At 31.8% G+C, this 13,603-nt stretch overlaps 3 protein-coding genes across 5 annotated transcripts in view; all 3 read right to left on the bottom strand.

Annotated features, from left to right (window-relative positions):
- LOC127979732 (antigen peptide transporter 2-like) overlaps positions 1 to 13,603 on the bottom strand; it is a 412,715-nt gene that overhangs the window by 336,316 nt on the left and 62,796 nt on the right. The window lies entirely within an intron of this gene.
- The window catches only part of LOC127979734 (patr class I histocompatibility antigen, alpha chain E), a 268,175-nt gene that overhangs the window by 217,074 nt on the left and 37,498 nt on the right, over positions 1 to 13,603 (bottom strand). The window contains exon 1 of one of the 2 annotated variants that reach the window (XM_052585351.1): positions 6,336 to 6,390. The exons of the other annotated variant lie outside the window; for it this stretch is intronic. The gene's annotated coding sequence lies outside the window, so the exon portion shown is untranslated. Of the gene's footprint in view, positions 1 to 6,335; positions 6,391 to 13,603 lie in introns of those variants that run through there. 2 annotated transcript variants of the gene reach the window in all.
- Positions 1 to 13,603, bottom strand: part of LOC127979735 (HLA class I histocompatibility antigen, A alpha chain) — a 340,316-nt gene that overhangs the window by 293,879 nt on the left and 32,834 nt on the right. The gene's annotated exons all lie outside the window — the stretch shown is intronic.

Genomic DNA, 13,603 nt, shown 5'->3' with positions numbered 1-13,603 from the left:
AATAAACTGAACGTTTTGACAAACATTATAGTTAGTTTTTTGCTTTACTGGTTTTTGTTCGTTTAGCTTTACTGAAAAATGTGAGGCAATCTCTTTCCTTATATTTACAAGTGAACACTAATAATACGTTTCCTCAACTAATGCTTTTCAGTCACCACTACTTTATCCTACTTGATAATTAAGTTTAGTTTACAAATACTATTTAGTTTTAACAACTTAAAAGTAGTGCATTACTTTACTTATAAATTGAAGGCAATTGGTTTCCTCACTTTTTTAAGATAACTCAACTTATTACATTTTAGAGTAAGATTATGATTATTTATAACACAATGAACACGTTGGATTTACTATTACAATGGATTATATTTCTCATAGTTAAGAAATGTTGTCAAAAGCTGTATTGATTATGTGTAATATTTAGGATCAATTATTCTTCAGGTGCTTAACGAATCATTAATGAATCGGTTCATGAACTGGATCCTTAAACTCTTGATGATTCCTGTCTCTACTCGTCTTTTATTTGACGTCTAAACTGATCCAGATGTTTCTATAAAGTGTTACGAATTAAACTTACGCACAAAACTAGAATATCACATAAAACATCTGTGAATAAAGCATCCAGCGAACAGAAGAGAACAAAATCATCTCTTCACGTTTCTTGAGAATCAGTTTATAAAGTGTGAAGTTTGAACTTGTTTTAAATTTGAATCGCTTTTAAAAGCTTGAAGTTTGAACACCTGAAATAAAAAATATATATATTTTCAGTAATATAAATGCAATACATTTTAGTTTGATAATATTTTTTCTTTTTTAATTTCATATTTTGAGAGAATGTCATGCTACTAATGAATATTTCACGCAAGAATTGTGATCACTTTTTTCACTTCAAAAATTATTTTATTTCTTCTACTATTTTAATCTCATCAGAAGCATCTCTACTCACACATCTTTATCTTCAGTAAAATCAGTGTAATAAGCTTTTATTCAATGATATTTTGTCTTTTGAATATTTAATTTTTAGAGAATTTGACAGTAATAATTAATATTTACAAAATAATTATGATACATTTTCCCCATGGAAAATAATTATAAAATGTCTAATATTTTCATCTCTAAATCATCTCTGTTCACACATTTCTCTTCTTCTTCTCTGTTTCTGAAGCAGAAGCAGTTCATTTCTCACAAAAGAAGAACCAGATAAAAAAGATATTAAAAGACAAACTATATGTTTCTTGAGAATCAGTTTAAAAAGTGTGAAGTCTGAAGTTGTTTTAAATTTGAATCGTTTTTAAAAGCTTGAAGTTTAAACACCTGAAATGTAACTTTGTTTTATTTTCAGTAAAATCAATGTAATATACTTTTGTTTAATAATATTATTCCTTTTTTCTTTTCTGTTTTCAGAGAATTTCATGGTACTAATGAATATTTATGCAACAATAATGATCAATTTATTTCCCATTCCCATTCTGTCTGAAGTTTGAAGCAGTTTTAAATTTAAATCGCTTTTAAAAACTTTAAGTCTAAACACCGGAAATTTAACATTTTTTCATTTTCTGTAAAATCAATGTAATACATTTTTGTTTGATAATATTTTTTGTTTTTTAATTTGTATTTTGAGAGAATTTCTTGGTACTGATTAATATTTATGCAAGAATAATGATCACTTTTTCTCCATCGAAAAAAAAAAAAAAAAAAAATCCTAACATTGTCATCTCATCTGAAGTATCTCTAATCACACATTTTTATTTTAAGTAAAAATTAATGTAATATATTTTTGTTTGATAATATTTGGGCTTTTGAATTTTATATTTGTAGAGAATTTGACGGTAATAATTAATATTTACGCAATAATAATAATGATAGATTTTTCCACATCGAAAATAATTATAATAATAATATTTCTAATATTTTCATCTCTAAATCATCTCTGTTCACACATTTTTCTTCTTCTTCTCTGTTTCTGAAGCAGAACCAGTTCATTTCTTACTAAAGAAGAAATAGATTAAAAAGATACTAAAAGACAAACTTTTTGTTTCTTGAGAATCAGTTTAAAAAGAGTGAAGTCTGAAGTCGTTTTAAATTTAAATCACTTTTAAAAGCGTGTAGTTTGAACACCTGAAATTTTTTTTTTTTTTTTAATTCAGTTATATAAATGCAATATATTTTAGTTTGATAATATTTTTTCTTTTTTAATTTTGTATTTTGAGAGAATTTCATGCTCCTAATTAATGTTTACGCAAGAATAATGATCACTTTTTTCACTTCGAAAATTCTTTATTTCTTCTAATATTTGAATCTCATCTGAAGTATCTCTACTCACACATTTTTATCTTCAGTAAAATCAGTGTAATAAGGTTTTGTTCAATAATATTTTTTTTATTAAAATGTTTAGTTTTTAGAGAATTTGACAGTAATAATTAATATTTACACAATAATTATGATACGTTTCCCCCCATGGAAAATATTAATTATAATAAAATATCTAATATTTCATCTCTAAATCATCTCTGTTCACACATTTCACTTCTTCTTTGTTTCTGAAGCAGAAGCAGTTCATTTCTATCAAAAGAAGAACAAGATTAAAAATATTATCAAGACAAACTTTATCAGAATCAGTTTAAAAAGTGTGTAGTTTGAATTAGTTTTAAATTTTAATTGCTTTTTAAAAGCTTGAAGTTTGAAGTACATCTGAAATTTAATAATTTTTTTTTTCAGTAATATCAATGTAATAAATTTTTGTTCAATAATATTTTTTCTTTTTTAATTAGCATTTTGAGAGAATTTCTTGGTAATAATTAATATTTACACAATAAACATGATACATTTTTCCCCATGGAAAATAATTATAATAATAAAATTTGTAATATGTTCATCTCATCTGAATCATCTCTGTTCACACATTTCTCTTCTTCTTCTCTGTTTCTGAAGCAGAAGCAGTTCATTTCTCACAAAAAAAGAACGAGATTAAAAAGATATTTAAATAATAATTTTATGTTTCTTGAGAAAGCCTGGCTTGAAATTCTGACAGTAGTTTGAAGGCATTTAAAAGTGTGAATGTTATAAGTTTGAAGTCATTCAGATAAGCTTGAAGTTGAAGGTTTGGCTTCATGCTGTGTCTCCTTCTCTCAGGGTGGTTGCTAGACAGTTGCTAGGGCACTCTGGATGGTTGTTATGTTGTTGATAGATGGCTGCTAAGGTGTTTATGGTGGTTGCTATGCAGTTGCTAGGGTACTCTACGCAGTTGTAAGGGTGTTCTGGGTGGTTGCTAGGTTGTTGCTATGTAGTTATGTAGTCTTAGCATGTATACTAGCTTGTTTCTAGCGTGTTTTCGGACTCTGCTAGCATGTTTCTAGCATTTTTGCATGCTTATTCTTATTCTCCTGCACTCAGACTTAAGAGACAGCGATAGACCTTCTGAAAGAGCTGCTCAGAGCTGCATGGACGACTTAACTCACAACTGATTCAGTTTGGTGTTAGCAAGTCAGAGGTAAAGACTCAACAGGTGGGTATTAACCGGTGGTTGTAACATGTGGTGTGATGTTGTGGGGCATAAAAATAATTTCACTAACCTCCAGTTTGATTGAAACGACCCATTGCTACTTGTATGTTGTTTTTGAAATTTGGCTCTGTTCCCATAGCAACGTCAGTCTGTTGTTTCCAGTAGTCTGGACCCTCTGAATTCTTCATCCATTCTGTGCGGGGAACGACCTGTTTGTTCACGCTGTCATAATTAAATATCAACATGTCATCAACTAAAGCTGCAATTGTAAACTCGGGGTAGTTGGTGATGCCAGCTGTTACTGTGTAAAAGGCTTTGAATGAGTGGGTGCCTGCAATGTTAGAGGGGAGAAAACACATTAGACATGATTCAGGATCACTACACAAACCAAACTTTTTCTTTTCTTTTCTTTTTTCTTTTTTTTTTTTAATTGCTCACAGGTGAAATATTGATGAACACAAGTTTTCATGCATTTGAAGTCATGTTCTCTCAAATGAATCCGAATTAGACACTCACTGAATTCATTTTCAATTTCATTCAAAATAAATCTGTTTAGTTGGATCAATGCAAATTAGCTGGTTTAAGTAAAATGTACTTAATCTAATATGTTCAAACTTACATTTGTCAATATATATATATTTTTGGGGGACAAAATATTTTTAGTAAATTCACAATTTTTTTTAATCTATATTTTAAGCTTGTGCTCCTCGTCACACTTCATATAATAAACACAAAACACTAGTGTCAGAACTGTCACTAAAATAGCAATTATTGACTGCTCACAGCCTCACAGGCGACACTCTTTCATAATAGCAACAAAAAATTTTTTTTCAAAAACATTACATAAACTCCTCAAATGTACAACTCAGCATTAAACATTAACATTTTTTTCCCTTTTTCCTGAAAAAACACTTAAATAAATAAATAATTATCAATCCCTTAATTTACTCTCCTAATGCAGTCCCTTGCAAAGCATGATGGGAACTACAGATCCACCACCCATTTATTTATGTTAACCAAAAATGATTGATTCACATTTAACAAAAATCTATTAAGTAAACTTCAGTTTTAAATATATTAAGCAAAGGTTAAACGATAAAATTAAGTTGGTTTGAAATGTTCAAAAATCATGTTACTTCAGCTCATTTTAATTAATTAAATATGACAACAGGCAAAATAATAATAATAGTAGTAATAATAATAATAATAATAATAATAATGATAATAATAAAATATGATTTTTTTTTTTTTTTAGTGTACAAGATAAAAGGATCAGCAGTGGAAGATGTAGGAATGTAATTAAAATGACAATATTTTATTTGTTCTGGCCGACAAGAATGATTAAACAAATCTGAGTAGAGAGATTTATAAAAATATAAACTAAGAATAAATTTAAGCTGAGGGAAGATGGAGGAATATTGCCCCTTAAAAACCAATTTACTTTAACATTAAAACATTAGAAGTAAATGAACATGATGTGCAGCATGATGCATCAGTCAAGTGTTATTACAGGAAATAAATAGAAACATTTGCTAGTTTAGTTTGTTATGGCACAACAGGTAAAATTAATCCAACAGAATAATTTTAATCTTACTCTCACTACTCTTGTATATCTAGACACAGGAAATTACAGATGTTAGATATAGATATGAGATTTCAAAGACAAATGTAAGAAGAATAGAATTATTATTGAATATATTACTTGAAATCTGTCCAACAGTTGAACAAAAAGGGTAAAATACTACAATAATGATTTGTATTTGATTAACCTATTTAACAGGAATGTATTGTTATAATTCATTAGAGCAACAGATTCAGTAATATGAAAGGAATTAAATGTATTAAGTTTCTGGTATTTTAAGATGTGCCTCGTGTTTATTATCATCGCATGGTTAATCAATCGTTGTATTCCTAAGTGGTAAATCGCTTTGGAAAAAAGCTTCTGTCAAATGAATGAATAAATGTAAAAGTTTCGTGTCACTGTATCGCCATCTAGTGGCCAAAACACTGCAGTCGAAACCCCCAACACAACGGCAGGTTTTTCTTTTCTTTAGATTTTTTTTTTTTGTGATTTTTATTCTGCTATAATGGGCCTTTTTCAAAACACATGGTAAGACAATCAAAAAGCTATGAGGTTTATTCCTAATTAATAATAGACTAAAGTGTATCGGGTTAATCGAGCAGCGCGTCATCAGTATCCGGGCAGAACAACACTTCTCAGGTCAGAAACGAAACTGATCTGATACAGAGAACTAGCGCTATAGAATATGTTTTACATTTTCAAACTCAAACCAATACATATATCTGTTAGCTACAATAATTATAGGCTTTTTAGTCTATTTATTTATTTATTTATTAACAAGCGCATGTTTTGGAATACAGGAATAGGAGAATATGATCAATTACTATTCTCCTCTTTCTCAGCACATTTATTATTATTCATTATTGTTAAGTATTAAACTGTTATTATTTTTATTTTTATTATTATTAGTAGTAGTATGGTTAAGTCATTTTCGTTGAGCAAAGAATAATGTAATCAAAATATAACATGAATAGGATACGTTTAAAGGATGATCTTTAGAATATAAAAACATAGAAAATATAGGCCTAAAAAAATACGTCTCTGAAAAAGTGTTAGTGACACGAACCTTTGATTCAAGTGTGCTGTGTAAGTCTGTTTCAGTGTAACAGAATAACTCTTAAAAATCAGTCATAAAACAAATAAATTAAATTAAAATAAACACTCACCAGCAGAGGCAAGATGAGCTCCGAGGAGCAGAAGCACTACATGCCGAATCATAGCTTTTTCCTGAGAAACAACTCCTTTCAGAGAAACCTTCTTCAGGATTAAGTTAAAATAAGTGACCCACACACTTTGGATGTCGGTGTCGAACTGGTGAAATGTTTCTGTGCCTCACGCCTAATAGTCTCTGAAATTCTAGCCAATAGCTTTTCTTGTTAAGTCTGACGTCACGAGTCACTATGAGTTATTTCCTTCACTGGGTTGAACACGAAAGTAAAGACAAAACAGTAATCAAATGAACATGAAATCATCTGAGACATGTGCCTGTGTTAGAATTTAATATTTGTTTTCATCTTACGCTGAAGGAATTCACTGAAATGCTTGTCTACAAACATCAGGAAATCAAAAATTTTATGTGACTGAATGGTTGTATTAATGATAAAAATAGTACAAATCTTACACTGTAGTTGTTGATAAATGTTTGTAATTTCTGAGGATGTCTCTGATAAAGTGAACTGTAACATATATCAACTGAATAATCTTGTTGTAGTGAGAGCGGTGATGGTTGTATTCAGTTTTAACTCCAGTCTGAAACACAATCAGTTTAAGAAATAAAGTACTGATTAAATCACTATCATACATGATCACCAGACTCCTGAAGAGATGACAAAAGCTTTACGTCTCAACAGAAACATAAAGGATTTATAGGACAAAATAGACTTTTGTGTTATAAACATTAACATTTCACTTCTGGATTATAATTTAATTTGCTATAAATGACAAGACTGTTGTTATATAAGTAACAAGATTATCATGCTTAAACTGATAACATTTACTCAAAATCTCAAACAAAACCTTACAGCTGATCAGATGAGGAGGACTTGAACTTTCCTGTTTATTACTTGACACACAAAGTCTGCACAAACTGAGATGATGAATGTGACATAATAGTGAAGTGACCAACACACACACACACACACTGTGTTATGTTTTTGTTTGTTTGTTTATAAAATCCTTATCCGATGGTTTATCTATTCGTTTAATAATTTTCCCAGCTGTTTTACTGCTTTAGAAAAGTTTATTTTATTTTATTTTCTTGTTTTTTTTTCTTCTCTTCTCTTTTTTTCTCTTTTCTTTTCTTTTCTTTTCTATGTACAACATTTTAAACTAATGTCCATGTTTAATAACAGCATAACAAAACCAGCTGTTATAATTTTTATTACATTATTGTATTATGTTCACTGATCAATACACACTTTTTACTAACTTACATATATATTTCGTGAATAATAGGCCATAACAGATCTGTCCAGTAAACTGAAGAATGCATGTTGTGGATGAAGATGACAGCATCAGTACTTTTGTTTTTAACTTTTTATGCTCAATTCTAACTCTATTTTAATCAGTTAATACATCACATCACATATTATTATTGCATTACAAAACTAATAACATAAAGACTGCTCAAACTGATTCACTTTAACTTCTATTGTGAGATTAACAGAAAAAAAAATAGGAATGCTACAAGCAATTCATCTAAAGAAGACAGTAACGTGCTCCACAAAGGGCTAAAGTATGCTAGCAAAATAGCTTCATATACTGTACTGTGTGTGAAAGTGCAACAGTAAACAGCAGAGAGCAAACAGTTAATATAGTCATTAATCTTCAAAGAGCAGCTCTCAATATTTTGTGATGGAGTGAAAGTAATGTACACTAAAACTAAACTCTTATAGGCCTTATGTGCTCTTCTAAATGAAGTGACAAACATTTATTCTTCCCTCATCTTGAAAGATAAAATGTTCTTTATTTACAAAATATTAGAGTTAATTAACTGATGAAGATATGGATGAAGATTAGTTGCAAATATACAAGCAAAAGTAGCTAGTAAACTTTCTGTTTAAACAAGATTGTTCTCCAACCTGTATATTTTGGGTAAGAGAAACATCAAGGAAACAATCTTCAGTGTGATCTGAACTTTTTTGACAAATCCTTGATCCTTCAAAGTGGAAGTTGAGGTAAACATTTTTCACACTTAAATAATAATAAAGCCATGCACAAAATACATAATGTATAAAACTACACCGGCTGTACAGGTTCAGTTATCTGTTGTTACTACAACAGACAGTAAGAGACGGTATTTCCCTGTGACCTGTGTCCTTAACTGAACTCTGTTCAGAGAAACCACGTGATCTCGAGGCGAACTGCTCAAATCCTCTCCAGTGTGAGTCACTGTTTCTACTAATGTTGGCTCTGAGCGCCACCTAGTGGAGATCACTGTACTAGAAAGACTCAAATACGCGTGTTTTTAATGTATATTCGAAGAGGTTAAACAGATTATGCAAAGTGTAAACTGTGCTCCTGCATTAACAATCCTCAGTTAAAGCACATGCATCGTGAGACAGAGGAAGAGAAAGTGAAACACTGAAAGATGAGCTTTGAATATTTTTGGGGAAACCCGACGGTTCTTTAACAACGCTGAATTTGGACATCCTACAAATCAACAATGTCTGAGATTTTTCGACAATATACAACATATCTGTCATCGCTTGTGCATCTGTCATCGCTTGTGCATTGTTTTTTTTAAGGTAAGTTTTTCTGTATGTTGGTAATCAAGAGAGCGTTGTCTTTAATATATTGTGTGTGTCTGACCAATGAACATAAGTCTCTCTTTTTCTGCAGCTTCCGGTTCTGGTGTGCTGGTTTGTTCATGGAGGGGTTTCTCAGTCAGTGATGAATCAAGAACCATCTCTAATGTTCATCAGAACTGAAGCCTTCAGTGAAGAGAGCAGGTCTGAACTTCATCGTCCTGCATACATCAGTTCATCCAGGATTTACTGCACTGTAAAAAGTTTAACTATTATTTACTCAATTTTTTTGGTGAAACATTTTTACACTCAAAAAAATTGAGTAAATTTTAAAGCTGTGAAATCAATGAAATATACTGTTTAAATTGAGTAATTGTCAGTAAAAAAATTAAGTAAATCTGAGTAACTGAATTACTTTATATGAGAAATAAAATTAATTGGATATAATCAAAATTATAAAACACCACAACTGTAATTCTATGTAAAATAAACAAAAAATATTGAGTAGATATAATTGAAATATTGGATGAAATTTTACCCAAAAAAATGTGCTACGTTTACTACATGTAAAAGTGAATTTAACTTAATATTGGACTATAAATTATCAAAATGCTGCATTCACTTTTTTTTTTTTACACCATTTACCCTTTATAATTAATATAATAAAACCAAATACAGAAAGAAACAAATTTTTTTTTGAAAATTTATTTGTCAATTAAACATAAGACAAAGTCTAAAATCAACCTTTGAAACATTGTATCCATTTTAATATTCCAGTAGATTGCAAAAATTAAAAACTGTAAAGTAGCCATAAGGGAAATGATTAAACCTTATGAAACATTTCATCCATCTTAGTATTCAAGTAGATTACATGTAAAATACGATAGCCGTAAGAGAAATGACATCTTTGTTCCTGGTGCATACCAGCCATTTGCAGTCACACTCAACATTAAACCATAAAAAAATATAAAAGCAACACTTACATCAATATTAAAGGGATAGTTCACCCAAAAAGATGATGTTGTCATAATGTACTAGCCCCCCCGGGTTGTCCCAAATCTGTACGAATTTCTTTCTTCTGTTGAACAAAAAATATATTTTAATGAATGTTGGTTAACAGATAGTTGAAAGTTGCCATTGACTTCCATGATAGGAAAAAAAAAAAGAAAGTATACTATGCAAAGTCAATGGCAACCTTTAACTGCGTTAACCAACACTCTTTAATACTTGGCTGAATGTCACGTCGCTTCACTTAAAATATCTTTTGTGTTCAACAGAAGAAAGAAACTCGTACAGGTTTGGGACAAATTGAGGGAGAGTAAATTATGACAACATCATCTTTTGGGGTGAACTATGTCTTCAACAGAATTAATCCGATAACAGAAACACTTCCATCAGGAATACCCATTCTGTGGGATGATCATGAACCACTACTATACAAGAAGATAATTTTTTTACCTCTGAACATTAACAGAGTTTTGGAGGATCCAGCTCAAGAAACAGTTTTTGGAACAACTCAAGTGAGTACAGGTCCTTCTCAAAAAATGTGCATATTGTGATAAATTCATTATTTTCCATAATGTAATGATAAAAATTAAACTTTCATATATTTTTTATTCATTGCACACCAACTGAAATATTTCAGGTCTTTTATTGTTTTAATAGTGATGATTTTGGCATACAGCTCATGAAAACCCAAAATTCCTATCTCAAAAAATTAGCATATCATGAAAAGGTTCTCTAAACGAGCTATTAACCTAATCATCTGAATCAACTAATTAACTCTAAACACCTGCAAAAGATTCCTGAGGCTTTTAAAAACTCCCAGCCTGGTTCATTACTCAAAACCGCAATCATGGGTAAGATTGCCGACCTGACTGCTGTCCAAAAGGCTATCATTGACACCCTCAAGCGAGAGGGTAAGACACAGAAAGACATTTCTGAACGAATAGGCTGTTCCCAGAGTGCTGTATCAAGGCACCTCAGTGGGAAGTCTGTGGGAAGGAAAAAGTGTGGGAGAAAACGCTGCACAACGAGAAGAGGTGACCGGACCCCGAGGAAGATTGTGGACTGAGTCTGGAGTAGAAACATCCAGAGCCACCGTGCACAGGCGTGTGCAGGAAATGGGCTACAGAGAAGCAGCACTGGACTGTTGCTCAGTGGTCCAAAGTACTTTTTTCGGATGAAAGCTAATTTTGCATGTCATTTGGAAATCAAGGTGCCAGAGTCTGGAGGAAGACTGGGGAGAAGGAAATGCAAAATGCCTGAAGTCCAGTGTCAAGTACCCACAGTCAGTGATGGTCTGGGGTGCCATGTCAGCTGCTGGTGTTGGTCCACTGTGTTTTATCAAGGGCAGGGTCAATGCAGCTAGTTATCAGGAGATTATGGAGCACTTCATGTTTCCATCTGTTGAAAAACTTTATGGAGATGAAGATTTCGTTTTTCAGCACGACCTGGCACCTGCTCACAGTGCCAAAACCACTGGTAAATGGTTTACTGACCATGGTATTACTGTGCTCAATTGGCCTGCCAACTCTCCTGACCTGAACCCCATAGAGAATCTGTGGGATATTGTGAAGAGAAAGTTAAGAGACGCAAGACAAAACACTCTGGATGAGCTTAAGGCCGCTATCGAAGCATCCTGGGCCTCCATAACACCTCAGCAGTGCCACAGGCTGATTGCCTCCATGCCACGCCGCATTGAAGCAGTCATTTCTGCAAAAGGATTCCCCACCAAGTATTGAGTGCATAACTGAACAATTATTTGAAGGTTGACTTTTTTGTATTAAAAACACTTTTCTTTTATTGGACAGATGAAATAAGCTAATTTTTTGAGATAGGAATTTTGGGTTTTCATGAGCTGTATGCCAAAAGCATCAGTATTTAAACAATAAAAGACCTGAAATATTTCAGTTGGTGTGCAATGAATCTAAAATATATGAAAGTTTAATTTTTATCATTACATTATGGAAAATAATGAACTTTATCACAATATGCTAATTTTTGGAGAAGGACCTGTATTTGTGGGTCTTGGGATATCTCAAATCCAATGTGACTCCCAAAAGATGGCAGCAGGCTCTGCTGAGATTCCCAAGATTACATCGCTGACTGCCCCATTATTGTTCCAAAGGATGTAGATTTTTATGACCTCCTCTGCCAACTCTGCTTGTACGAAGACCGGTAGATCAGCTGAACCCTACAGGCAAATTTTACAGATAACTGGTTGAGCTAACATTCAAAACTGAATGTTACAAGAAAGTGACAAATACACAAAACAAATAGCACCTGAAGAAGCGAACATTCTGTTGGACCATATGATAGGTAAAATCTCAAACAAAGTTTACTAGGGGGAGGAGTTGCAGAATTAACAGCATTCTTCTTAACAAGAGGACAGGTTAATTTTCTACATAGGGACATTTATTTTTAACAATAAACCTAAAAGAAAAATGAAAAGAGACCAACTGCGAGCTTCTTTGCTGTAAATCAATGCTATAGGCTTTTATTGAGGTCTGCATTATTTCAACCAATTTCTTTATAAACATGTTTAATATTTAAGTAAAATGACTAATGGTTTTGAAACAAAAAAGCTTGTTTAATTGCACTACTTGAAAAAAATATGCATTGCATTAACCCTCACACTCAACCCTTAACCCTCTAAATAATTCTGTGGCTTAGTAAATATTACAGTAATATTTAACTTTATTAACTTAATAAAATCTCTGAATATAGTTTACTTGATTATACAAAAGATGGCTTTCCTGTAGCTCAAAGAGTAGAGCGTCGGCGCTAGCAAAAACTGATTAAATTGTAAATGTGTACCTTGAAATGCAATGTAAGTTACTTTGGATAAAAGTGTCTGCCAAATGCATAAATGTAAACATATTAACGGACTAAAAATACAACAGTTTATTTTATCTAAAATGTACAGTTATATTTTATTTTTTCCACTAAAACAATTTAGTATTAGACTAACAAATTGTTTATTTATAATACACATAATATATTTGTGAAATTTCTATCAATTTAAGGATGGAAAATTAAACTGATCTGTTTCAGGGAACAAAAATATTACAAATAATTTCAAATCAAAATGAATATATTTAAACACACTCTTAAGAAATTTAGTAAGTTTACTCAATTAAAACAACGTACCCCTCCCCCAGCCTCCGCTGTCCTTCAATACCCACCAGGTCTGGATTTGTTACATTAAAAAGCTTACGGTTTTCAAACTTTTGACCGATATTGTATGTGATCTAGGTTTCAGTGCACTAGAATGATTTTACAATGGAGCAGGCCTTAAACTGGCTGACTCCCTATAGTGGGAGCTGATTAAAACGCACCAGTCTATGTTATGTCCAAGCCATTTTAAATACTTTTGTATGGCGTATTTGTAGTGGTGATTTAAGAGCTCATACTTGAGTTCGTGTAGTAATTATGATGTTTTACAACAATGTGACAGCTTTTTACAAGACAGAATGTTGTCATTTGAAAGTTCATAAATGATGTGTTCCCTTTTGACAAGCCACTCACCCCAAAGGGGAACCTGTACAAAATCGTTTTCCATTGGGCATGTATAGTTATAGTTGCTGGACCACGGTACACTTATCGTTAGACTTTCAAATGGCGGTTGAAATAAACGGTGATCCAAATAGTACGAACGTTAACCCACTCCAAAAAAAAAAAAAAAAAAAAAAAACTAACATACAATATGGCTGCCCCACTAACTAACTTGGAAAACTACACTGTTATGTACACGTACACACGGTCAATGTTTAA

This window comes from Carassius gibelio, chromosome B19 (assembly GCF_023724105.1).
Source record: "Carassius gibelio isolate Cgi1373 ecotype wild population from Czech Republic chromosome B19, carGib1.2-hapl.c, whole genome shotgun sequence".
In the NCBI taxonomy this organism is placed as follows: Eukaryota; Metazoa; Chordata; class Actinopteri; order Cypriniformes; family Cyprinidae; genus Carassius; species Carassius gibelio.
Note: the sequence above shows the minus strand (reverse complement) of the source record. Positions and strands in the feature narration are given on the sequence as shown.